The sequence below is a fragment of the Canis lupus genome, chromosome 33, assembly GCF_011100685.1.
Source record: "Canis lupus familiaris isolate Mischka breed German Shepherd chromosome 33, alternate assembly UU_Cfam_GSD_1.0, whole genome shotgun sequence".
NCBI lineage: Eukaryota > Metazoa > Chordata > Mammalia > Carnivora > Canidae > Canis > Canis lupus.
Window position 1 is genome coordinate 6416523 of NC_049254.1, and position 27485 is coordinate 6444007.

General features: G+C 34.9%; 1 long non-coding RNA gene and 1 other non-coding gene across 8 annotated transcripts in view; both read right to left on the reverse strand.

Annotated features, from left to right (window-relative positions):
- LOC106558158 overlaps nt 1–27485 on the reverse strand; it is a 287505-nt gene that overhangs the window by 100567 nt on the left and 159453 nt on the right. The gene's annotated exons all lie outside the window — the stretch shown is intronic.
- Nucleotides 25371–25500, reverse strand: LOC119867400. The gene has a single exon (XR_005383477.1). It is a non-coding gene; the product is annotated as a small nucleolar RNA SNORA20 (small nucleolar RNA).

A 27485-nucleotide genomic window follows, 5' to 3' on the forward strand; every position in this document is an offset into this window, starting at 1 on the left:
CATACTGTTCTCCACAGTGGTTGTATCAACTTACATTCCTATCAACAGTGCATGCGGATTCCCTTTTCTCCACATCCTCACCAACACTCATTATTTCTTATCTTTTGGATTCCAGCCAATCTGACTACTGTGAGGTGATATTTCATTGTAATTTTGATCTTCATTTCCCTAATGATTAGTGATATTGACCATTTTTTTCATGTATCTATTGGCAATTTGTGTGTCTTCTTTGGAAAAATGTATATTTGGGTCTTCTGTCCATTCTTTAACTCAATTATTTATTTTTTTGGTGTTAAGTTGTATAAATTCTTTATATATTTTGGATATTAACACTTTATCACTTTTATAATTTGCAAATATCTTCTCCCGTTCAGTAATGGGTTGCCTTTGTTTTGCTGATGGTTCCCTTGGCTGTGTAGAAGCCTTCTATCTTGGTGTAGTCCTGATAGTCTATTTTTTATTTTGTTTCCCTTGTCTTAGGAGACATCTCCATAAATATGTTGCTAAGGCCAATGTCCAAGAGATTACTACCCATGCTTTCTTTTAGGTATTTTATGATTTCAAGTCTCATATTTATGTCTTTAATCCATTTTGAGTTTATTCTGTGCACTGTGTAGGAGAGCAATCCAGTTTCATCCTTTTGTATGTAGCTGTTCAGTTTTCCCAATACTATTTATTGAGGAGAGCATCTTTTCTTCAATGTACCCCCTTTGTTGTAAATAAATTGACCATATATACTTGGGCTTATTTCTGGGCTCTCTGTTCCATTGATTTATATGTTTGTTTTTGTGTCAGTACCACTCTGTTTTCATTACTACATCTCTGTAGTATATCTCGAAATCTGGGATTGTGATACCTCCAAATTTGTTCTTTCTTCATTGCTTTGGCTATTGGGGGTCTTTTTGGTTCCATACAAATTTTAGGATTATTTGTTCTAGGTGTGTGAAAGACACTATTAGTATTTTGATGATTATATTAAACCTATAGATTGCTTTGGGTACTGTGGACCTTTTAATAACTTTAATTCTTCCAGTTGATGAGCATGGCATATCTATTTGTCTGTATCATCTTTAGTCTACTTCATCTATGCCCTATATTTTTCAGAGTATAGATCTTTTACCTCCGTGGTTACATTTACTCCTAGGTATTTCATTGTTTGATGTAATTATAAAGGGGATTGTGTCCTAATTTCTCTCTCTGCTACTTTGTTGTTAGTGCATAAAAATGCAACAGATTTCTGTGTATTAATTTCATATCCTGCAACTTTACTGAATTCATTTATTCTAAAAGATTTTTGGTTGGAGTGTTCTAGGTTTTCCTATAAATGGCATCATGGCATCTGGAAATTGGGACCATTTTACTTCTTTCTTACAAATTTAGATGCCTTTTATTTCTTTTTCTCATTTGATTGCTACAGCTAGGGTTTCCAGTACTATGTTGTTATAAAAGTGGTGATAGTGAACAACCTTGTCTTGTTCCTTATCTTAGAGAAAAGTCTTCAATTTTTCACCAGGATTATGTTAGTTGTGGGGTTTTTATATATGGCTATTACTATGTTGAGGGATGTTCCCCTCTAAACCCACTTTGTTGAATGGATGCTGAATATTGGCAAATGCCTTTTCTGCATCTTTTGAGACGATCATGTGGTTTTTATTCTTCCTCTTGTTAAAGTGATTTATCACATTGGTTGATTTGCAAATATTCAACAATTCTTGCATCCCTGGATTAAATACCACTTGATTATGTGAATGATCCTTTTAATGTATTGTTGAATTTAGTTTGCTAATATTTTGTTGAGGACTTTTGCATCTATTCCTTAGAATATTGGCCTATAGTTTGGGGTTTTTTGTTTGTTTGGGGGGTTTGGGTTTTTTTTGTTTTGTTTTGTTTTGTTTTTGTTTTGTTTGTTTGTTTTTGTTTTAGTCTGTTTAGTACCAGGGTAATGCTGCCCTTATAGAATAAACTTGATAGAGTTTTTTCCTCTTTTATTTTTTGGAATAGGTTGAGAAGACTAGGTATTAACTCTTCTTTAAATGTTTAGTAGAACTCACCTGTGATGCCATCTGGTATTAGCTTTTGTTTGTTGGGAGCTTTTTGATTAGTGATTCAATTTTGTTACTAGTAATAGGTCTGTTCAAATTTTCTATTTCCTCCTAATTTGGTTTTGGAAGATTGTGTGTTTCTAGGAATTTACCCATTTCTTCTAGGTTGTTCAATTTGTTGGCATGTGATTTTTCATAGTATTCTCATATAGTCCTTTTTATTTCTGTGGTATCAGTTGTTACTTCTCTTTCATTTCTGATTTCTTTGGGTTTCTTTCTTTTTTCTTTATCAGTCTGGCTAATGGTTTATCAATTTTATTTATCTTTTCAAAGAGCCAACTCCTGGTTTTATTCATCTCTCTCTCTCTCTCTCTCTCTCTCTTTCATTTATTTCCACCGTGGTCTTTATTATTTTCTTTCTTCTACTAATTTTGCATTTTTTTTTCTAGTTCCTTTAGGAATTAGATGGTTTTGAGCTTTTTCTTATTTCTTGATATAGGTCTGTATTGCTATACACTTTACTTTTTGAACTTCTTTGCCTGCATCTGGAAGATTTTGGACTATTATGTTTTCATTTTCATTTGTCTCCATGTATTTTATTTTTGACTTCTTTGTTGATCCATTGGTTATGTAGTAATAGTCTTTGGGCTCTAAGTGTTTGTATTTTTCCAGTTTTTTCTTATACTTGATTTCTAATTTTATACTGTTTTTAGTGGGGAAAAAATGCCTTATATGATTTCAGTTTCCTGAAATTTATTGAGATTTATTTTGTGGCCTAACTTGTCTATCCTGGAGAATGTTCCATATGCACTTGAAAAGAATATGTATTACGCTAGTTTTGGATGGAAAGCTCTGTATACAATTGTTAAGTTCATCTGAACTAATAAGTTGTTCAAAGCCACTGTTTTCTTATTTTCTTTTTTTAATTTAAATCCAACTTTCCTATTTTCTGTCTGGATGATCTATCCATGTAAGTAGGGTATGACTGTCAATTTATCCCTGTTAATACTTCTTTTATGTATTTAGGTGCTCCTATTTGGGTTACATAGTTATTTGCAATTGTTATATCTTTTTGTTAGACTGATCCCTTGATAATTAGATAGTGACCCTCCCTATTTCTATAGACTTTGTTTTAATGTCTATTTTGTCTGATATAAGTATTGTTATCCCAGTTTTTTTTCTTCCATTTGCATGGAATTTCTTTTTCCATCTTCTCACATTCAGTCTGTATGTGTCCTTCAGTCTGAAGCTTGTCTTATAGACAGCATATAGATGGGTTGTTTTCTGGTTGTTTTGTAGTTCTCTAGTCCTTTCTTTGTCTCTTATTCTCTTCCCTTGTAGTTCGACAGCTTGTTTTGTGCTTTGATTCCTTTCTCTTTCCTTTTTGTGTAACTATTATTGGCTTTTGATTTGCAGTTACCATGGAGATTACATATAACATCTTATGTGTATGTCGTTTTATATCAAATTGATGGTCACTTAAATCTGTAAACACTTAAAAGCAGATGTACATGTTTTATGTATATGATGTCATATATTACACCTTTTCATTTTTGTGTATCTCTTGACTAACTTTTGTAACTATAATTGATTTTACTACTTTTGTGTTTTTAACCTCCACACTGGTTTTATAAGTGATTAATCTACTACCTTTACTATATATTTGCTTTACCAGTGAATCTTTTCCTTTCATAAATTTACTTCTAGCTCTAATCTTTTCTTTCCATTAAAGAACATTCTTTAACATTTTCTGTAAGCCTGTTTTAGTGGTGATTTGTTTGGAATATTCTATCTCTCCTTCAATTTTGAATGATAATCTTGTCAGATAGAGTATTTTTGGTTGTAGGGCTTTTCTTTTTAACACTGAATGTATCATGTCACTTTCTACTGGCCTAAAAAGTTTATGTTGAAAAACCAGCTGATTACCTTCTGGGGTTTCCCCTTGTATGTAACCGTTTTCTTTTCTAGTGTTGGTTTTTAAGATTCTCATTTTATCTTTGTTTTTTGCCATTTTAATTATGTGTCTTGGTGTGGACCTACTTGTGTTCATTTTGTTTGGGGCTCTCTTTGACTCTGGACCTGAGTGTCTGTTTTCTTCCTCAAATTATGGAAGTTTGAAGCTATTATTATTTCTTCAAATGAGCTTTCTGCTTTTCTCTTTCTTCTTCTGGGATAATGTGTTATTATCCTTGATGGTGTCACAGAGGTCCCTGAATTTATTCTTATTTATTTTTTATTTTTTTCTTTTTGCTGTTCAGGTTCATTGCTTCTCATTATCCAGACTTCCAGATCACTCATCTATTTTTCTGCCACTTCTAATCTTGTGTTGATTCCTTCTTTCGTATTTTTGTCTTCAGTTATTGTATTCTTCAGCTCTGATTATTTTTTGTTGTCTATCTCTTTGTTGAATTCCAAGTTGATCTGCTCTTCTCTCAAGTCTGGTGAGTATCTTTATGAACATTACTTTGAACTCTTTATCAGATATATTGCTTATCTTTGTTTATTTTTTTCTATGCTTTTATCTTATTTTTTCATTTGAGACATAGTCCTCTGTCTCCTCATTTTCTTTAATCCTCTGTATTTATTTCTATGTTTTAGGTAGGTAAGTTACATCTTCTGGTCCTGATAGTAGTGGCCTTGTGTAGAAAAGTCCTCCATATACTCAGTCATCAGAACCAGGCACTCCAGGGGTTTCCCTCATGTGGACTACGTGTACCCTCTTGTTGTGGCTGAGTTGCAATTGCTGTAAACATGCTGGGGGAGGAGGGGCTGGACCTCAACCCAAGTGGCTGCAATGACCCACTTCACTTATTGTGGGTTCAATGGCAGGGTTTGATCCCATACTCTGGAGAGACCCAGTTGAAGCTTTTGAGGGCTCAATAGCAAGAATAACTGGCCCTCAGTCTGGCTATCTGCAATTAGCTGCTGTGACAGCTATTGGGGCACCAAAGGGCAGAGTTTATGGTGAGGCAGGAGCTGATTTGGAGGGATACCTGCAGAGGTAGGCAGATTGTATGGGGTGGATCTGCAGGGAAACACTAGGGCAAGGCATATAGTGTGAGCAAGGTAGATGGAGTGTTACACTTGACTGCTGCAAGCCTCTGGCTACCCAGGGAAAGCAAGAAAAATGGTACCACTAGCACTTTTGTTCCTGGAGAAATTTCCTGCAGATCCCTGCCTTTCTGGCAAACATTCTAAAATTATAGTCAAGAAATTTTCTTCACATATATCCCAGGAGTTTTTCAACTACTGCTTCTGTGCTGTGTGTCAGGTTGAGTCATTTAGTGTACTGGCCCTTTAAGGGCAAAGACTTGATTTGGTTTCTTAAAAGCACTCTGGCTTCTCTGGAATTAAGCCCCACTGATTTTCATAGCCAGATGTTATAGGAATGTGTATTCCCATGTAGGTCTCCAAGGCCATGAGTGCCTGATGTGGAATCTGTTCCCCTTGTTCCTTTATGCTTGTGATGTCCCTCCCACCTGTGGTTAGTTGCACCACAGGTTGGGTTCCTGACCTTATTTCCACCTCTATATACCCCTTTCTGTGTAGCCTTTTCTCTAGGACTGGCAGTGGAAGATGTGTTCTGTCAATATCCAGCTCATTTTCAGAGTTTGTTGCATAATTGTAGCTTTAGTACATCTGTGAGAGAAAACTATCTCAGGATCCTCCTTCTCCACCATCTTCTCTGATCTCTTTCAGGTTCACCATTTCTTAGTGTCATGAAGGAAAGAAGACAATCCCTTTTCATTTTTCAAATTAAATCAGCACAGGATATCAGCAGGAACCCAAAATAACAACCAATATTTATCGTGCACTTATTCTATGCCAGGTACTATGCTGAGTCATTAAAATGCACTTTTTCTTTGATCCATGTCAAAATCCTATGAATTGAGTCATTTTCCACATTATATAGATTATCATATTAAGGCTAAGTAGTGCTTATAATCTATTCAAGGTTAAACAGGAAGAAAGCAATGGAGCTATAATTGAGCACATGCTGCTAGGGGATGAATTTTGTCTTTTAAAATCCATGTACTGAGGCACTAATTCCTAATGTGATTGTATTTAGAGAGAGGGAGGGCATTCCAGATATAATTAAGTTTCAATAAGATCATCATGGAAGGTCCAAATCTGTTAGAATTTGCATCCTTAAGGGAGAGACACTAGATCTCTCTTACTCTCTCTCTCTCTCATTACAGAGAGGAAATGCCATGTGCGGAAACAATGAGAAGGGTTGATCTACAAGCCAAGAAGAGAGGTCTCACCAGAAACCAACCCTGAGAGCATCTTGATCTTGGATTTACAGCTTATAGGGCCATAAGAAAGTAGATTTCTGTGTATAAGCTACCCAGCCTGTGGTATTCTGTTATGGCAACCTAAACAGAATGATACATATGTTATCTCATTCCACAGCCTTTTCTTTAAACCTCTCCTCTATTCTGTGAATTCTCATTCACTAAGTCTCTGCAGACATGTTATTGTTTAGGAAAGCAAAAGTCCAAGTACAAAAATGTTAATTTAAATATTAGTTTCCCCTCAAAACTCTGTTTAGCAATTGCATCAATAATCCTTTTCCCTTTATATGAAACTCTATCCGTTTATCAATGATTATCCAATTTTATAAATATTAAAAAATGATGCTGGAGAATCACAGGCAAAGGTATTGAAAAATAATGAGCTAGAAGAAGGAAACAATGCCAAGATGATGTCAGAATAAACAGTTTAAAAGAGAATAGTTTTGAATAACAAATTATAAAAGATCATTGGGAAAAATTAATAAAGTTTTCATATTTCTTTGTAAAAATGACCTTTTATGTTCTACAAAATGTCAAATGTAAAATGAAGGATGTTATAAAATTATAACAAATTATTTTGTCTGATTTCCCCGCAAATAAAGAGAATTTGATTTATACTTTATTTCTTCCTAATTTTAGAACAGAGTTGATGTTTGATATAATAACCTAATTATAGTACTAGGTTTAATAAATATATTTTTTATAATTTTTAGTTCTAGTTTTCAATATAAAATTCAGCAAACCTTTTGTTCATTGTGAAATGTGAACTTCTGGTCCCCATAGAAGCAAATTCACTTTAAGTGAGATTTAAGTGCCTAACCTTTATAAAACTCAAATAACAAAAGTTATTTCGTTTATAGTTTTCCATTTACTTCTTAGAGGATAAATAGAAGCCTCTTTGGCATATTGCCTGTACTTTTATTTCTAAGAAGCAGAGTTAACCATCAATTCTCATCTCTCCTTTTCTGGTTTCTGTCACTACAACAGTGATAACAGCCAACAAAGGATATTGTCTTGTGTTTAAGCCTTAAATTGAATTAGTAATTCTATAACTATTTTGATTGACTTCTTTGATAAAAATCCAGGCTATAAAGATATACTCTATGTTCTCCAAAAGGATAGTAGTTCAGACTACAGAGGAGTCCAAAAGATACAGAGGAAATAGCTCTAAGAAAGTAGAATGTTATTTGGGAGTAATGATCATTATTAGAAAGCATCCATTATACATGCATTTATGGAACAAATATATATTCATGATGACAAATAGGAGAATAAAAGTTAATGCCCAGGGGAAATACTGCTTTGGCCAGGTTCCCAATTCAATTTGGTGTTATGACTTTTTGAAACATCTCTAAGACTCCTCAAGTGCACCTTTCTTGAGGTGTCCCCTTTCAACCAGCAGTCTGAAGGAAGACATCTAACAGCCTGATACATCCTTTCCATTTTTGAAAGCTTAAATTCTGTCCATACTAAGGGATTTATGACTATTTCTGAAAAAAAGTAACCATTTCCCCTGTATTTTTTCCTGGCACTATGTTGAAAGGGTGATTTAAACATTATGATTTATATGTCATTTAAACTAAAGGCAGTTTTGTTTTGTGTTTTGTTTTCTCAAAGAGGTATGATTTGGATGCCATCTGGCTAAAATAATGAGTTATTTCCTGTTTAGTGACAAGGCAAAAAGAAAAAGAGGTGAAAAAGACCAGAAAAGAGTATTATTGAATCAACTCTGAACAACAGGTTTGGGGAACCATTTGCGTAGTAGTGCAGCAACAGAGAAGTTAGCATGAGTTCTAATGTCAAACAGACCTGAACTCTGGTTCTGAATCTTCTTACCAATGCATAAACTTGACCAAAGTATGTAACTACTTTGAGCTTCAGCTTCATCATTGGTAAAATGACAATAATAGTAGGTTTGTTGTAAGATTGAATGTGGTAATACACATATAGTGATAAGCATAGAATTGACATGTGGCAGGCAAGTCAATAAAATTATAATTATTATTTTCAAAAAAATATAAGAAATAAGTAAAAGTTATTTATATTTACATTTTATTTTTTCAGTGAGTAGGGGTGGAAGGGTCAAAGAAAGAGAGAGAGAGGGAGAGAATCTTAAGCAGGCTCCATGCTCAGTGTGGAGCCCAGTGCAGGGCTTGTTCCTACAACCCTGATATCATGACTTAAGCCAAAATCAAGAGTCAGAGGCTCAACCAACTGACCCACCCAAGCTCTTTAGTAAAAGTTGTTTTTTTTTAAATAACTCATATCTTATCAAGGAGCACATACATACACATCTTATAAAAGCCTTCAACATATTCACCACTTCTTAATTATTTGTTCCAATTAACATGAGTCATCAATATAGGAGACTAATGTGATATACTGCAGAGCATCCAAATGTTTGAGGTCTCTTGGAATTACATTTTAAGAGAGAGTTGGAAAGTTGACATAGCTTGAATCAAGACCAAACATATTTCATATTTTCTATTTCATGTGAATGCAAACTGGTTTTAATACCCTTTTTGGACAATGGTGGAAAACAAAACATTTGTTATACCGATGGCTACAAACCATATATCTGAGTCTATGTTAATGTGCTCTCTAGCACACCTGCATAGTAGTTGCAATTGTGGCTGCAATTTTGTTGAGTTTGCACTACTGCATGATTAAGTTTGCAGTAGTGCAAACTCAACATGAACTATCTAAAATTTTCATGAAGGCAAGACTGGGAAATTAAATGATAGGGACAACCATCTATGCCTCTGTTAGGTCTTAATCTCTGCCATTCCTTCTGGAATGCAGTATTGTTTTTATTTACAATCTTGACTAGGTTCAATGACTTCCACCTAACCTTCCTTACTATAGCATTTATTTCCCGAGGCCAAGGAACCAATGTGGGAGTTGTACCATTTGCCAATTATATGTTTGGAGATAGGGAAACCCATGTGAGCCACCCCATGTGAGATGTTGCTTCATTTATTATCTTATAATCCCCATTCTAATAAAGGGTGTCCATGGTGATGCTTCAGATTTCTGGGTGTCAATGTCAATTCAGACCCTATATTCAAGAGTCCTTGAAACGTCTGGATATTCTTTTTTCCTCAGTGTATGGTTAGCTGAGTAAATGATGATATATTCTTTTGAGGGAAGGATTGAGGGAATTATTACCATCCCATTCATCATGGAGTCATAGAGTCCTTCCTTCTGTGGACTAAGCATCTCCTTTAGTCAGTAGGTTAAGGGCCTGAGACTTGGATCAGGTCTGGAAACTGGACAAGGGATTGCCATACTGTTCATATAGCATTGGTGCCATTAGCCTCCTAATCATAGATTTTGCATTTCTTTTGGTTGCATAAATTAAGCCATACCATTGTTGGTTGCTCATTTATCTTTCCCCTAGTAATATTATGCCTTGTTCATCATTTTGTAGCTCTGAAGGTCGGACCCTGGGGTGCCACTCCAGTCTCACTACAATAACTATGCACAGCTTGTTTCTGATGATTAAGTTCCCAGCCTCCATTTTTCCTGTTTCCAGTTCAACAATACCATATCTCCTATCATTCCTTGGTGCAGGGAAAGACATCATTGAGCTTCTCAATGACATGGATATTTCTCTCACCAATGCAATCCTTGTTACTTTGGTAAACAGTATGTCTCCATAGCTCTCTTACAAATCTCCCACTGTCAGCTGGTAGGTTTTCTAGGTATACATAGTGCATCCCCTCCCTTTTCACTTCTCTCTGCCTATTGATCACTATCTCAACTGTAAGTCACAGTAGGTCAAGAATTTCCACTTCATTTAGAAAAGGCACTTTTTTTTCCCAAGCTACCATGGATCATCCTAGCAGTATGTCACCATATTTTCCTAAAGTATTGTCAAAGATTTAAATCCTGTATTCTGGAAGAGTGGCAAATAAACTCTTATTTATTCAACTTTATGTTTTATACTCCTGATCCAGCACCTCAGGAATACTATATATTAACTGGGTCTTACTGAGTCTTTGGTAAATATTTTTTTTCTTCTTCTTCAGCAAACTTAGCCCTTCCCTGGCTGAGTTATACTGTAAATTGACCCTAGATATTTGTCTGATGGTCAGGAGAAGAGGTGGAGATAGATCCTGAAAGGAATGTATATTGTCTTACAAAGCAGAAGGGAGAAACCATAGCCTTTAGTAGGGATGCTTGGACCACTTTTGTGAGCTCAGAGGGATCTAGAGGATCTAGAAATTCAAGATTCTTTAATAAATTGACCCAGATGGCCACATCCCTAGACCCAAGATTCCATGTGTTTTCAATAGGCTCCTGATCACAGCATATCAGATTTGCCACAGTTAAAAAGTCAACTTTCTTTGGAGCTCTATCACTCTTATAAAGTTCTTTTCTTTCCTTCCAGCTGCAGGAATTGAGTCTTTGTGTGTGTGTGTGTGTGTGTGTGTGTGTTACTAAGAAGGCCCTTTGGCTTTCAGAGCTCACATTTAACTAATTATTTACGACTCTCAGCATTTTGATGTCTTTCTTAAATGTACCAATAGACTGAGCAAAGGCTGTCTGATTCCATAGTATTTATAATTACGATCCCCAGGAACCTTTCAAATGACTAAGATATTCTCCTAATGGGGCATTTCCTTTCACTAGCATCCCATTTCAGTTCACTATTGGTGAATGTTTTAACAATATACCACTACAACATGTTGAGGTCTATGAGTACTCTACTTGCCAACAATAATGGAGTCATTACCAACTGGCCAGAGGGAGATCCAATTCACTTTACAGTCTACTTCCTGGAACCACTCCTGATATAATCAACCATCAAAGGATACATTTTCTGTGAAATTCTGAAATGAAGATTTGTACGCAGGATATATTTTAGCAAAGTGCTCTTGGGAACAACACCCATTGAGGAAGGGAAAAAAGTAGTCGGACAGATAGACAAGTTGAAATTCCTCCAGAAGAAGCCTTAGCCATCCTCTGGGAAGTTCTGGAACTGGGAATGGCCCTTTAAAGTAGTTTCGGATGGAGGCAATGAAGTTGGACCTTTGTATCTTCTCCAATGACTAGTATTTCGATGCCAGGCTGCTCCAGGGAAGGGAACAAACCTGGATGAGTTAGCTTCCTCTAGGTAAGGGCAATTTCCAGAGAAAGACTTAGCTAAGAGCTATTAGTAGCGAGCACTTCTGTCACCTGGGGTAATGAGTGCTGTGGTTCTAGAATGATAGTATCTGGATTGCATACCAAAGCATTCACTATACCCACCACTACTGAATCTATTTTTGGGTTAGCCTAGACCTCTGTACACCTCTATTTTTGGGTTAGCCTAGACCTCTACCACTCTGGTGGCAAAGAAACAAAGAGCCAAGAGAGTTTCTGGATTTATGATTAAGCAGACACTTCAAGAAAATGGAATCTGACAAAAAAAATAGCTCATCTCAAGTGTCCAAGAGTATGACATTACTGCAGCTGCCTTCAGTATAATCCACAATTGTTTCTAAAGATCCAAGACAATTACTTATTTCTTCCCAAGAAAATCTCTTCCAATGTTATGAGTGAGGAAGGAATGTCATAATATTTAGAATAATAGAAAGAGTTGGTATGCTTCTAGTAAAGCCAACCCTACAACTAAACTTATTAAAGTGATCCTCCTGTGCATAAATGGCCAGCAGAGCCAAAGCCCTCTCACCATCTTCCGAGTTTGATCTATGAGCCTGTACAATATAACTTTTCAGGATAAGAATTTATGTTAAGTCTTTACAATCTGCTTTATTAACATAATATTGCTTTTCCTTCATTAGTAGGTGTTGTTTCCAAGAGTGCTTTACCAAAAAATATCCTACATACAAATCATCATCATCATCCAGTCAGTCAAAATGCTTGTTAAATTCTTTTGTGCCCTTGACAAGAACTATAAGATAATGAGCTATTGCAATATTGGTGACTCTCAAAAGTAAAATATGCAATTTCTTTCATCAGCATTTAATGTGTTAAATGTGACTTCTGATTTTTCATTATGCATTTTTATCGTCAATAAGAAATCTTATAGTAATCATTGACATATCAACTTCCTAAAACTAGACAATTAATAAGGTTCAGAAGTAAATTCCTTGGTCTAACTTCAACATCTGAATTCAGTTTAACTTAGCTCCAAATCCCTGCAGTCTTCATGCAGTCTTCAAAGTGAATAGTTAGCCCCCAATATCTAGAAGTACCATATTTCTGATGATACTTACACGACACTTTGCCTGTGGTGGAAGAAGAAATCAATCATGCATTGCTGTTAATCAGTAAACCATAAGAACTTGTCAAAGGATTTGAACAGAGCACTGAACTTTTTAGCTGTCAGCAATATTTAAATACTTTTCAGAATGCTAAAATATGAAGACTTAATCCAAATACAATTTAAGAAAACCAATTAATATAAAACATACATAAGGAAATAAGTATCAGCATGTGAATTCATGTTAAATTGTTTATAAATAATGAACAGCTCAGGGAAATTGGTTTTATATACAGTACATTCTTCCCTTGGTGCTTGCCATACATTTAGGAAAATGAAAATGTATTACAGTTGGAAAGCCATTGAACTGCTTTTTGCCAATGCTTAACACGTTTCTTCTGGATCTCATATTCAAGAAATCACTTGAGACTATGTAGAAGCTTTAAACTTTTTTGGACACATCCCAAGGATAGAAGTGCTTGGCATCTTTCTATACAGAAGAAGCACTGAAAGTTTTTCGGGCTCTAGAACCATATTCCTCATCAATATGCAAACCATAGTACAACTTATTAAAATTCTGTGAGGATGATACTATTTTTCTCATTTCAGAGATGAAGATTCTGAAACACAGAGATGTTAAATGTCTTGTCCCAAGTCACACATTTAGTAATAAGAGACATCATTCAATTCTGGGTAGTTTCCTTGGAAAACTTGTGGCTTTAATGACTTGGTAATTCTGACTTCTGCCTATATTATTTATTAATAATATTAATAGAGTCAGGAGTATTTGAGAAGATGACTCAGAAATTTTTTAAAAAACATGAATTATGCAAATTAAGCTGATTATATCATTTGATCATGGTCTTTCACCCTGCCAAGCATTTGCATTTGTTTGCAAATCTTCACAAGAATCATGACTCTCAATGGACCATAAATATTTTGAACACTTATATGGAATAGATGAATAATTTTGATGGTGGTATTGCTTTCTTTTGCTATTGAGTTATAGGAGTTGCTTACATATTTTGGATATTAATTTCTCATAAGATATATGGTTTGCAAATATTTCTCCCATTCTATAGGTTGCCTTTTCACTCTGTTAAATGTTTCCTTTGCTGTCCAGAAGTTTTTGTTAGATGTAATTTCTCTTGTCTACTTTTGCTTTTCTTGCCTATGTTTTTAGGGTTATATATGAAAAAGAAATTGCTAAGACCAATTTCAGTGAGCTTTTTCTCTGTTTTGTTTTTAGGAATTTTATGGTTTTGAGTCTTACATTAAAGTCTTTTATCCATTTTATTTTTATATATGGTGTGAGATATGGATCCAATTTCATTCTTTTACATGTGGATATTCCATTTTCCCAAAATCATTTAGTGAAGAGACTGTCTTTTCTTCATTTTGTATTCATGGTGCCCCTATTGAAGATTAGATGATTATAGTGGGTTTATTTCAGGATTCTCCATTCTGTTTCATTGGTCTATATGTCTGCTTTTATGCCAGTACCATAGCTCTGTAATATTTTATAGCTCTGTAATATTTTGAAATCAGAAAATATGATGCTTTCAGCTTTTTTTTCTTGCTCAAGATTGCTTTGGTTATTTGGAGTCTTTAATGGTTCCATATGAATTTTAGGTTTTTTTGGTGTGTGTGTATATAATGTTATTGGAATTTGAGAGAGATTGCATTGAATCCATAGATCTCTTTGAGTGCTATGGACATTTCAATATTATTTCTTCTAATCTATAAACATGAGATATCTTTGGAGTTGCATTGTCTTCAACTTCTTTCACCAATGTTTTATAATTTTCAGTGTACAAATCTTTCATCTCCTTGGTTTAATTTATTCCTAATTATTTTATTTATATGATGCAGTTGTAAATGGAATTACTTTTTGTTAAGTTTTTTTCAGATAGTTAATTGTATACGTATAGACATGCAAATGATTTTTGTATGCTGATTTTTGTATCCTGCAAATTTCTTGAATTTATTTATTAATTCTAAGAGAGATTTGATGTAGTCTTTAGTGTCTTCTATACATAGGATCATGTCATCTGTAAATAGAGACAATTTCATTTCTTTCTTTCCAATGTGGATGCCATTTATTTCTTTTTCTTGTCTAATTTTGCTGGCTAGGACTTCCAGTACAATACTGGAAGAGAAGTGGTGAAAGTGAGCATCTTTGTTTCATTCCTGATCTTAGAAGAAAAGCATTCAGCTTTTCACTGTTGTGTATAATATGCTGTAGACTTATATATGTCCTTTGTTAAGTTGAAATATAGTTATTTTTTACCTAACCTATTGAGTTTTTTATCATGAAAAGATGTTGAACTTTGTAAAGTGCTTCTTCTATATCTGAGATATTTATATGATTTTTATCTTCCATTTTAACATAGCACATCACAGTGATTGGTTTGCATATGTTGAACAGACCTTGAATCCAAGGATAAATCCTGTTTGATCATATTGTATGATCTTTTTAATGTGCTGCTGAATTTGGTTTGCTAGTATTTCATTGAGGATTTTTGTATCAATATTCATCAGGCACAATGACCTGTAGTTTTCATTTCTTGTAGTTTAATATTTGAACTTTGATATCAGAGAATACTAGCCTCATATAATGAGTTTGGAAATGTTCCTACCTCTTTGAAAAGGATTGGTATTAATTTTGAAATGAGTTTGGAAATGTTCCTACCTCTTTGAAAAGGATTGGTATTAATTTTTCTTTAAGTTCTTGCAGAATTACATATGAAGCCATCTGATCCTGGGCTTTTCTTTGTTGTAAGGTTTTCGATTACTGACTCAATGTTCTTACCTATTGGTCTGTTCAATTTCTCTATTTATTAGATGATTCAATCTTGATAGTTTTCATTACTTTTTCATATCCTTAAAGCTTCATATCATTTTCTTCACATTTGAAGGAGTTACCTTCTCTAAGCTTACTGACAGGCTTCAAGGAAGACCATAACTAGTCAGCCTAGAGATTCTGGTTGTCTATCAGAACTTTTCTAATGGTGCATCTACTCCACAACTCTTATTCTTTCTTTGGATGGAAGATTAGAATTGGTGCTTCCCTTTAATTCTGCAAAGCCAGGCTGGGTACTGAGAGTCTTTGTTTATTTTCTCCAAGGAAGTCCCCTGAAGTGCCAAAGTTGTGTGCCATATCCCAATGCAACAGAGTTGAGCCAGTTGCTGATGTTTGTGTGTTGCATGTGGGAGCTTCTGGAAGGTCTGTGAAGGCTCCCATATGCCAGCCAGGGAGGCTCCTTTGTGCTCAGTTGACAAGGGAGTGCAGGTTGCCAGTCAACAGGAGCACACACCCAGAGCCGGAAGTGTGCATCTACTTACTGTGGTATCCTTAAATGAAGGTCCTGCAGAGGTGAGGGTGGAGCCCTTGGTGGAGACCTTGAGCATGTTTATAGAATCTGCAGCCTGCTGTTAAGATCCTCTGGATGCTCTGAGTCCCACATTTCTCTCTGCTTCTAGTGGTTCTGAAATTTCTTAGCTCTGTCAATCCCTTCAGTGTTCTGGGTGGGGCAAGATAGAAATGGACCTCTTGGACAACCAAATGATTGGGAAAAGTGGGGGGACACTTTACTCTCACTTTGCCCTTGGGAAATATCAAGAACTGAAGGGTTTTTTTTCCTCCCGAGTTGTGCTTCCTTGGGGGAGGGGTGATATGGGTGAGGTGAAACTTCTCTTTCTTTCTTCAATGCATCTAGTCTCAGATTTTTGGTTCATAAAAGTAGATAGAAGTTCTCAGATGTATTCCTGGCCTCCTACAAAGGTATTCTAATCTCCGACTAGTTGTTAAAAATCAATGTTTCTATGGTAGGTATGAGTTCTGAGACATCCTATTCTTCTGTCTTGCTGATATCCTTCCCAGCCTTAGTTTACTAAGGATTTTATCATGATTTGTTTTCTACATCTTTAAAGTAGTCTTATAGGCTCTCTCTTTTAATCTATTGATATGATGAATGATGTTTAAAGATTTTTTGTGATATTAAATCTTCTTTGCATTTCATAGGTAAAAAACTTCATCATATATATTTTGTGCATACTATTATATATTTAGTTTGCTAATTTTCTGTTTAGAATTTTTGCACCTATCTCCCAGGCCAATCAATACCTCTCATTTCTTCTGCCCTTGACTGATTGTAGAGGGAGAAAAGGACTCTCACTGAGCCGGGAGCCAGACATGAAGCTCAATCCCAGGACTCTGGGATCATGGCTTGAGCCTAAGGCTGACACTTAATCAACTGAGCTACCCAGGCATCCCTACAAAATTATTTAGAATTGATGTTTTCTCTGTGGGGAAACTGTTACCAATAGTTAACTTTTTATTTCTAGTACAAGAAACTAACTTAGAAAATTAACACCTACAATTTCTTAACTATTTTATCTGACTTTAAAAACTTAGATTAACTTTGTACCTTGACACTCTGATGACAAATATCAAACAATGTCAATTAAAGGATGAAAACTATGTATCTTTCCAAAAAAATTTAATGTTAAAATATTATCTCATCCACAGTATTTTCATTTTTTTCTAAGGACAATGTTAGCAGACCAACATTATTATTTCTCTTTTTGTTTACTACTTCACTTTTCCAAAATTTTCAATATTGTAATTATAATTGTATTATAGTCAAATAATTGCCCCACTTACAAAACACTTGTACTGTTATTTACTTGACTTTTTAATTTTTTTTTTTTTTTTTACTTTTCATTATGGTAAACATCAGAAAAGGCTTATCTGCATGTATCTGATGTATTTCTCATCCACTTTGAATAACTATCAAATTACAGAAAATAATATATCAAATATACAGTCACTTGCTACTTTCCATCCCTAGATGACAAAGTTAATAATAATTTATTTTTCATTTTTGAATACATCAGAAGGTACCTCTAACACAGTAGTTCTAACAGTATGGTCTGGTTGAGCCCTGGTGGTCGCCACCACCTTTCAAGGAATTTATTTTCAAAATAATTTTAAGATGTTGGTTGACTTTTTCTTTCTCATGAGTGGACAGCGAGGTTTTCCAGAGGTTATTTGACATGTGATATCATAAAGGAATGACTGCAAAAGCAGATATTAGAATTCATCTGTTTTCTATAAAGAAAGTTATTTTAAAGATTTGCAAAATGTAAAATAATGCCATATTTCTATTTTTCTTGTCTTGAAAAACAGTTATTTTTATGAAAATATGTTAATATGTAACTGTTATTTTAAATGGGTTAATAAATATTTTTGTGTTTTAATTTACAATATATGCATATCAGTAGATACAAACAACTAAAATGAAATAACTTTAGAGTCCTCAATGATTCTTTAAAATGCAAGAGATCCTAAGACCCAAAAGTTTGAGAGCAAGTACTCTCAGGTACAATACCACTCTTAGGTAAAAACTAGTAATAGTCCCACAGGGTCATACAATCATCCAGTCAGATTTCAAATTTCCTCCGTTTGTAATCATCTCTTAAAATTGTTTGTTGAAATCAGAATGTAAATAAAGTCTATATGTCACAATATAAGCCTCTTTAAATCTATAAATTCCTCACTGGTTGTTTTTTGTGGTGGTTGTGGGTTTTTTCCAATTTATTTGTTGAAGAGAGTAGGTTGTTTTTCTATATAGTTTTTACAGTTTTGTTTTTGCTTATCACATCCCCATGCTGTTATTAACATGTTCTTCTGCTCTATATATTTGCCATATAATATTATTTACATGTAGAGGCATGAACAGATTCAAACTTATTCTTGGCAAAACATCTCATAGGTATTATAATGTAAGGTTTTTTTTTTCTCTTTTTATGAAGTTACTAGTTACTAGTCATTGTGGATCATTACCTAGAACTGTTTATTTGCTTGAGGTTATAAAATGATATTAATAATAAGTCTGTTATTCCTTAAAAAAACATTATTTTTCCATAAAAATAAATTTTTTGCCTTTAACTGTTTCATCAATTTGGGACTATTTTCTTCTGCAATTCAGAATAGCTTCAGGAAACTTGCCAAATCTATTTGGTCTATTTGTAGGCCCTTTCCTCACCATAGCTAAAACAGAACATTTGTGATAATAATCAGAAGATAATCTTCGGTCTGATGACAGCAAAGTTGACTCCTGCCTCTAGGTTGGTAGGTAGGGCAGGCAGGAGACTATAGAAAGAAATATCTTTTCACCAAAAAATATGTGAAGTGTTTTACTTAACACATTCTCAGAAAATCTATAAGCTGAAAAACAGGGTGTATTCCCACTTGTGCTTTCATTTTGTTGAAAGCTACCTTTGTCCCTTAGGAACAGGGCTAAAACCTGAAATAGACTCTACTGGTGTGTGCTATAATGACTTTTAAAAAATTACCTTCCACAGTACCAGCAATTTCACTGCCAGCCCTGAAAAGGGCCATTAACTTTTACGAGATTGTTTAGTCCAACAGCAGCAGATTGAAAGTGAAATGCGCTTGGAGCAGTAGATGTTGTTAGGGCCTCCTGCAGGACACTGGCTCATCTGGCCCACATTGTCAAGTTCTGTCTGGCTGCCCATTGTCTAAGTACTGGTGTACATTCTTCACACAGATGCTGTATATTTTGCTTTCATTGTGCATAAATTGTCAGCATGAATTCAAGGCAGCATGTGTGTATGTTATCTAAATTCTTAAATGTTTTATTTCTTGTTGATAAACAACAAAGTATGAAACGTGATTTTTTTTTCTTTCTCTGGCTTCTGCTGAAAACTTCAAAGAGGCTGAGAAGACATGTGAATTGTCATGATTCTAAGGGTACAGACTGTCAGTGTTTTCAATCAGGCTTCTTCAAACGCTGGTTGAGAGTATTTGGTAGATTGATTCAGAAAAAAAGTCTAAGGATGCATACTTCAGAGGAGTATAAATGTGCTCACCATAAATTCACATTTGTATGTCCTTTTTTTCCAATTCAGAAAGGGTGAACAAAATAAATAGATCTTTTAAAAAAAACCCAAAGGGCTAATATAAAACTTTAGTTCAGTAGTGACAAACTTCAGCTCTTTAATTCTAAACATTCTGGTTAGAAATAAAGAATTTCAGAATAGCAGAAAAAGTCTATGAAGCCAGAGACAAAGATATAGTAATAGCCAAGCCATGAAAATTTGCAATGCTGTGTTTCATTTTAATAGTGCTTCATTTTATAAATTTCTGATGTTAAGAATGATTTCAGGTGGTACTTTATAGGGGATAAGGAATTTTTATACATATTCTCTTAGTGAAATATTACAAAGTCCCCAAAAACTGTCTCCATAGTCCATGCTCTTTCTTTCATTCAATCCCCACCTAGGTTTCATTTGTTTTGCTTTAAGCTCTAATGAAGTATTTTAGTATATAATCTCCTTGGTCTTGGACTTTCCAGCCTCCAGAACTATGAGAAATACATTTCTATTGTTTATAAGCTACCCAGTCTACAGCATTTTGTTATAGCAGCCCAAATAGACTAAGGCATTGCATAGTGAGAAAAAAATGGTATCACTGACAGAAATAGAGATGCTAGACTGAAGGATTTTCTTTCTCATTCAAAACCACATATTTTCATTTGAGGCTCTCTTAATTTCAGATTCAGTTAATTAAGAGATGATTCTTTAACTCTAATCTTAACTAAATCCCACATAATCCAACTACATGATGAACATTCTCACTTGGATATCTAAAAGGCATATCAATTATAATTCTGCCTAATAGAGGTCTTAACTTCCACTCCTTGACAATTGTTCTTTCCCAAATCTTCTTTGTCTCAGTAAATGTCTAGCCAATTGCTCAGGTGAAAAATCTAGAGTTACCTTTGATTCTTCTTTGTCCTTCACCTCAACACAATTACTACTACCATACAATCCATCAAGAAACACATTCCACCAAAAAAAACATATTTCACATCTGTTTACTTCTCTTTATTTTCACTATTTTCATCCTGGTCACTATTATCCCCAGCTTTAATTCCTGCAAAAGTCTCTCAGCTGGTTGTTTCCCTTCTACCAATGTTCCTTTACAGTCCACTTAAAAACCAGAATAATGCTTTAAAAATATGAAACAGATTTTTTTTCAAACTCCCACATTAAACTCTTCAGTAGTCTTCTATTGCATTTAGAATGAAATCTAAATCTCATGGCCCATTAGGTCCCACACAATCTGACTCACCCTTATCTGTGATGTCTCCCACCTTTATTCTTCATTCCCTATTGTCTTGTCACATTGCCTTCCTAGAATAGGCCAAAATCTTTCCCTCCCTGGAGCCTCTGCCCCTGTTCCCTCATGCTAGAGTTGTTTGTTTCTAGATCTTTGCATACCTGGTGCCTTCTAGTCACTCAGTCTCAGCTCAAACGTCACCTCCTCACTGACATTCAATTGTAAGTAGCCTTTCCCACCCCCTAAACCATTACCTTCTATTACAACATCTTACTTTTATTTACTTCATAGCATGTATCAAAAATCTCATTTATTTGGTTATTTGCTTGTTGCTGCTTCCTTCCCCAGTGCTATCTCATGAAGGGAGCATCTACTCTGTCTGGTTCATCCATTTCTCATGTCTGGCATACATTCAGTACCCACTGAATATTTGTGAAAGGAGCAAATGAACAATGTCTCTCTTGTGTAAATCAATATAATTCTGGTGATATAGAATTCTCATTCTACTAGTCTCAGAGGTGGGAAAATATGAAGGTAAAAACCATACTTCTGTGGAGGGTTGCTACAGATCCAGATCTGCACAGTGGAAAACTTATTTCCATAAAAGAAAACAAAGGTTGAATTGTAAGAAATGTTTGGAGATACTTGTGGAGAGTTGTGCCCCCATTCAATGTGCTATGCAAGTCTATAGACAACATAAGCCCAAGCCACATCTTGGCTGGTATGCTACTGCTTTCTATAGAATGGGGAGAAAACTCAGTTTGTGGTCCAATGGAACAGAACTGGTGGCTTGAGATATAGCAGATTAATGCTTTCCAATGTGACAAGATCTCTTGCCCTAGTCTGCCAGAGGGCAGAGACCAAGGACCACATAACCACACAGGCCAGTGTTCTGACTTCTGGCAAATATACAGGCCTGACAGTGAGTAATGAGTGAGGCCTGGCAGATTACATGTTGCCCCAAGAAGAGATGAAGAGAAACAGAACAGGGATGGACAAATGCCCATGGGAAAAGAAGAGTATTAGCTCTCACACAAACCACTGTGCCCCGGATGGCTGGCTTAAAAAGAAATCTGGCAGCAAGAAAGGGAACTGAAGAAAGCAAAAAATAGAAGACAATCCGCTCCCCTCTCATTCTTTAAGTTTCTGATGCAGGAATAAAACATTGCTACCAGATGTAGCATGTGATGACATTAATTATCTCATTTTTCCATCATCAGGACAGAATTGATTCATATTATCATTAGCATAAGATTACTCTAGAAAATGTAGTATATTGCAGTTACTAGTAGTTCAAACTCTAATCCCACACAAATCTGGACTCAAATTATGGTTTTATCATTTGGAGCCATGACACCTTTTACAATGGGGATACTTTATTACTAGTACAAAAATGGGTAAGGAAAACAGACTATTCATTTAAAAAGTTTAATTCAGCACATGGAACACATAATTCTCAATAAATAATAAAATATAAACAAGAAATAAAATTACTATTACTACTACCATACAATCCAATCTAATTTTTTTTCTTCCAATGGATAAAGAAGATGTCCTAAACAAATGTAAATTTTCTCCACAAAGAGTCTATTGGATGTCTTGAATTTGAAAGAAATTGAGAGGCTAGAAAAAATAACTTTTCTCTATCTAAAATATGTGTATGTCTAGATATGCCCTCGAAGTCAAACATGAACTGCAGAATTTAATTAAAAGCAATAATCGGTGAATGAATAAATATAATTTTAGAATTAAAGTAGAAACCTTATTCTAATTCAATGTACTATTATTTTCCACTCATCAGTTTAGCAAGGAATAAAAAGCTGAATGATGACTTTTAATAATAATAGTGTGTAAAGAAACAGGTACACTGTTGCTGGAAGCATAAGTAAATGCAAACTTCCTGGGGAACAATTTCTCAATATATGCCAATCACTTTGAAAATGGTTCCTCTGGGCAGCCCAGGTGGCTCAGCGGTTCAGTGCTGCCTTCAGTGCAGGGCGTGATCTTGGAGACCCGGGATCGAGTCCCACGTCAGGCTCCCTGCATGGAGCCTGCTTCTCCCTCTGCCTGTGTCTCTGTCTCTCTCTCTTTACTCTCTGTGTCTCTCATGAATAAATAAAATCTTTAAAAAAATGATTCCTCTTTCATCCAGCCATCTCATTCCCAATAGCTTATCCTAAGGAAATAGTAGAAGAATTACATAAAAGTATATACAAGAGTATTTCATTTTAGGAATTTTTCTAAAAGTCCTTGCCCCTCCCCCCGAAAACATGATAGTCCATTTATTTGAGATTTGCTAAATTATGATAAATATTTTGTAGTCACTAAGAATGACAATGTAAATATACATTGGCATTAAAATAGGCATATGTTATTCATTTAACAATTAGGCTATAGAAAAGAGGCTGAGAAAAAATGAGGAGAGAGAGGGATATGTCCCAAATGAAAGAACAGGACAAAACCTCAGCAAGAAACCAAAATGAAATGCATATAAATAACATGCTAGTAAAGAATTTAAAGTAATAATCATAGAGATACTCACTGGACTTGAGAAAAGAGTGGAGGATATCAGTGAGACTGTTAACAAGAGTTTAAAGAACCAATAAGAGATTAACACAATAAATGAAATTAAAAATACACTAGATAGAATAAACAGAAGGCTAGAGGAAACAGAGGAACAAATTAGTGACCTGGAAGTAAGAATAATGGAAAGTAATCAAGCTGAATAGATAAGAGGAAAAATATGTAAAATGATAATAGACTTAGGGAACTCAGCAACTCCATCAAGATTATAGGAATCCCAGAAGGAGAAGAGGGAGAAGAGGAAGCAGAGAATTTATTTGGAGAAATAAGATATGAAAACTTCTCTAATTTGGGGAAGGAAACAGATATCCAGATTCAGGAAATACAGAGATCTCCCAACAGAATCAATCTGAAAATGTCCACATCAAGATGCATAGTAATTAAAATGGTAAAAAGTAATGATAAAGAGAAAATTTTAAAAGCATCAAGAGAAAAGACAGTTACATTTAAGAGAAACCCCATAAAGCTATCAGCATATTTTTCAGCAGAAACTTTGCAAGCCAGAGAGTGGCATGATATACTCAAAGTGCTGAAAGGAAAAAATCCACAGCCAAGAATACTCTACCCAGCAAGGCTATCATTCAAAATAGGAGAGTTAAGGAGTTTTTCATACAAACAAAAGCTAAAGGAATTCATGGCCACTAAACCAGCCCTATAAAAAATTTAAAGAGTACTCTTTGAGTAGAAAGGAAAGATTATGAGAAGCAGAAAACACAAAAAGTCATAAAAATATATGTGTATATATACATACATATATTTTAATAAAATATATCTCCATAAAAATCAGTCAAAGGATTCACAAAATAAAAGGATGTAAAATATGTCACCATATACCTAAAACATGGGGAAAGAGGAATAAAGAATGGGTTCAAATTTAGGCGGCCATCAACTTAATATAGACTTTATATGAAGATGTTATATACAATCTAGTGGCAACCATAAATCACAAACCAGTAAAAGATATGCAAAGAAGATAAAGGAATCCATATCAGCAAAGAAAGCCCAGCAAATCATGAAAGAGAGCAAGAGAAGAAAGGATCAGAGAAAAACTATTAATCACAAAACAAGAAACAAAACGGCAATAAATACATATTAATAATTACTTCCAATGTTAATGGACTAACCTCACCAATCAAATGACATGGGTGATGGAATGGACAGAAAAACAAGACCCATCTATATGCTGCCTACAAGAGACTCATTTTAGACCTCAAGACACATGTAGATTGAAAGTAAAGGAATGGAGATTTACATTTATCATGCAGATGTATGTCAAAAGAAAGCTGGGGTACCAATACTAATAACGGACAAACTAGACTTTTTTGACAGCTCATTATTTTTAATATGTGATACTCAAGGTACAAGATAATTGCATCTAATATTATTACAAATAAAAGAGAAATCAGATCAGTCATCAAGGACTCCTGAGTGAACAGCATTTTCATAACCTCCATGCTTATCATCTTTGCTTTCTGGGTGTAATTTGGTAAGATCATCAATTTGAAGAATAGAAATTGAAGCTTCTGTCACAAATTTTAAACTCTTAACTTTCACCGTGGTTGGTTCAAATACCCCTGCTTGTTTGTTGTCTTGAGGTTTACCATTGATGAAATCAAGACCAATTCATTTACGAAATTTGTGTTCTGGGTTACCTTGTCCCTCATTATGGAAAGCTCTTAACTTTGCAACTAGGTCTGTGGAATTTTGGGCAGCATTAACTGCCAGTGTGTTAGAAAAAAATAAGAAGAGATCCTGCAAACTCTGATATAGCAAGCTGTTTCTGAGGCCTCATCTGGTTTTGTAGTTCTAAAGGTATATGGAAGGGGCTGCTTCTATAGTATCCCACCTGGAACCACGGATTTTGACCCCAAAACTCTCTTCAAAACACAAAGAGCATCATGTAAAGAGCACTCCATCTTATGACACATGAAATCATTTGCCTCACATAAGATAATTGATGCAGATGTATGAGATTTAGTGCTATTTTAAAAAGTAAAGTAAAATTCTTAAATCAATGTTTTTATAAAGTAAGTCTATATTCACCATAAGCACCTTGGTTGAATCCTGCTTGCATGATTCAGACATTAAAGCAATGTCTGGACTTCACAGAAGAGATGAAATGGTTACTCCCATCTCCTTTTGCAACACCCTAATACTGTTCTCTCTCATGTATATAACTGCTTATATCACTAAAAGACTAGAGCAGCAATCAATGGGAAGGGACAAAATAGACTCTAACAAGAAACAAAAAAGGACACTATATAATAATAAGGGGACAATCTAGTAAGATATAACAATTGTAAATATATGCACTCAAAATGTGAACACCCAAATACATAAAACAGTTAATGGCTAACACAAAGGAACTAATTGATAATAAAACAATAATAATAGTAGAGGACTTTAACAACTCACATCAATGGACAGATCATCCAAACCAAAAATCAACAAGGAAACAGTAGCTTTGAATGACACACTGGATTAGATGGATCCAGCAAATATAGTCAGAAAATTCCACCCTAAAATAGCAGAATACACATTCTTTTCAAGTGCGGATGGTACATTCTCCATAATAGATCACATATTAGACAATGAAATAAATTTCAACAAATTAAAAAATATGGAAGTTAAATCGTACATCTTTTCTGACTACAACTTTATGCAACTAGAAACTAGAAATAAACTGCAAGAAAAGTCTGAAAAATAGCATAAATACAGTAAGGTTACATATGTTTGTAAATAAGGAATGGAACAACAAAGAAATTAAAGAAGAAATCAAAAAGTACATGGAGAAAAACAGCAGATGTTGGTTGGCCTTTCCTTGCATCCTTGCCAATATTTGTTCTTTCCTATCTTGTTAATTTTAGTCATCCTGACTGGTATAAAGTGGTATCTCATTGTGCTTTTGATTTGTATTTCCCTGATGCCAAGTGATGTTGAGCATTTTTTCATGTATCTGTTGGTCATGTGTAACTCTTCTTTGGAGAAGTGTCAGCTCATGTCTTCTCCCATTTCTTGACTGGATTATTTGTTTCTTGAGTGTTGAGTTTGATAAGTTCTTTATAGATCTTGGATTCTAGCCCTTTAGGTAATAAGATAATTTGCAAATACCTTCTATCATTCTGTAGGTTGTCTTTTAGTTTTGTTGACTGTTTCCTTTGCTGTGCAGAAGCTATTCTATCCTGATGAAGTCCCAATAGTCCGTTTTTGCTTTTGTTTCACTTGCTTTTGGAGATGTGTCTAGTAAGAAGTTGCTGTGACCAAAGCCAAAGAGGTTTCTGCCAGTGTTCTCTTACACTGTTGGTGGGAGTACAAGTTGGTAGAACGACTCTGGAAAACAGTATGGAAGTTCCTCAAGAAGTCAAAAATAGAGCTACCCTACAACACAGCAATTGCACTACTGAGTGTTCGCCCCAAAGATACAGATGTAGTGAAATGAAGGGGCACTTGCACCCTAGTGTTCATAGGAGCAATGTCCACAACAGTAAAAATGTGGAAAGAGTCAAGATGTCCTTCCATTTATATGTGGAATATAAGAAACAGGGCAGAGGATCATAGGGTAAGGGAGGGAAAACTGAATGGAAAATCATGAGAGGCTGAACTGAAGGAGAAAAATCATGAGAGGCTCTTAACTATAGGAAAAAAACTGAGGGTTGCTGTAGAGGAGGTGGGTGGAGTGATGGGGTAATTAGGTGATGGGCATTAAGGAGGGCACATGATGTGACGAGCACTGGGTGTTATACACAACTGACAAACTACTGAACAATACATCTGAAACTAATGATGTACTATATGTTGGCTAGTTGAATTTAAATAATAAAAAAAGAAAGATGGTAAAGATGTGGAGAAAAAGGAACCCTCTTGCATTGTTGGTAGGAATGCAAACAGGTTTAGCCACTGTGGAAAACAGTACAGAGGTTTCTCAAAAAGTTAAAAATAGGGGGCACCTGAGTGGCTTAATTGGTTAAATCCAATTCCTGATCTCAGCTCAGGTCTTGATCTCAGGGTTGTGAGTTCGAGCCCTGTATTGGGCTCCACGCTGAATGTGGAGCCTACTTAAAAAAAAAATTTAAAAATAGAACTACCCTATGATCCAGGAATCATACTATTGGGTGAAAAATCCAAAAACACTAATTAAGAGGAATACATGCAATCCTATGTATATTGCAGCATTATTTATAATAGCCAACTATGGAAGAAGCCCA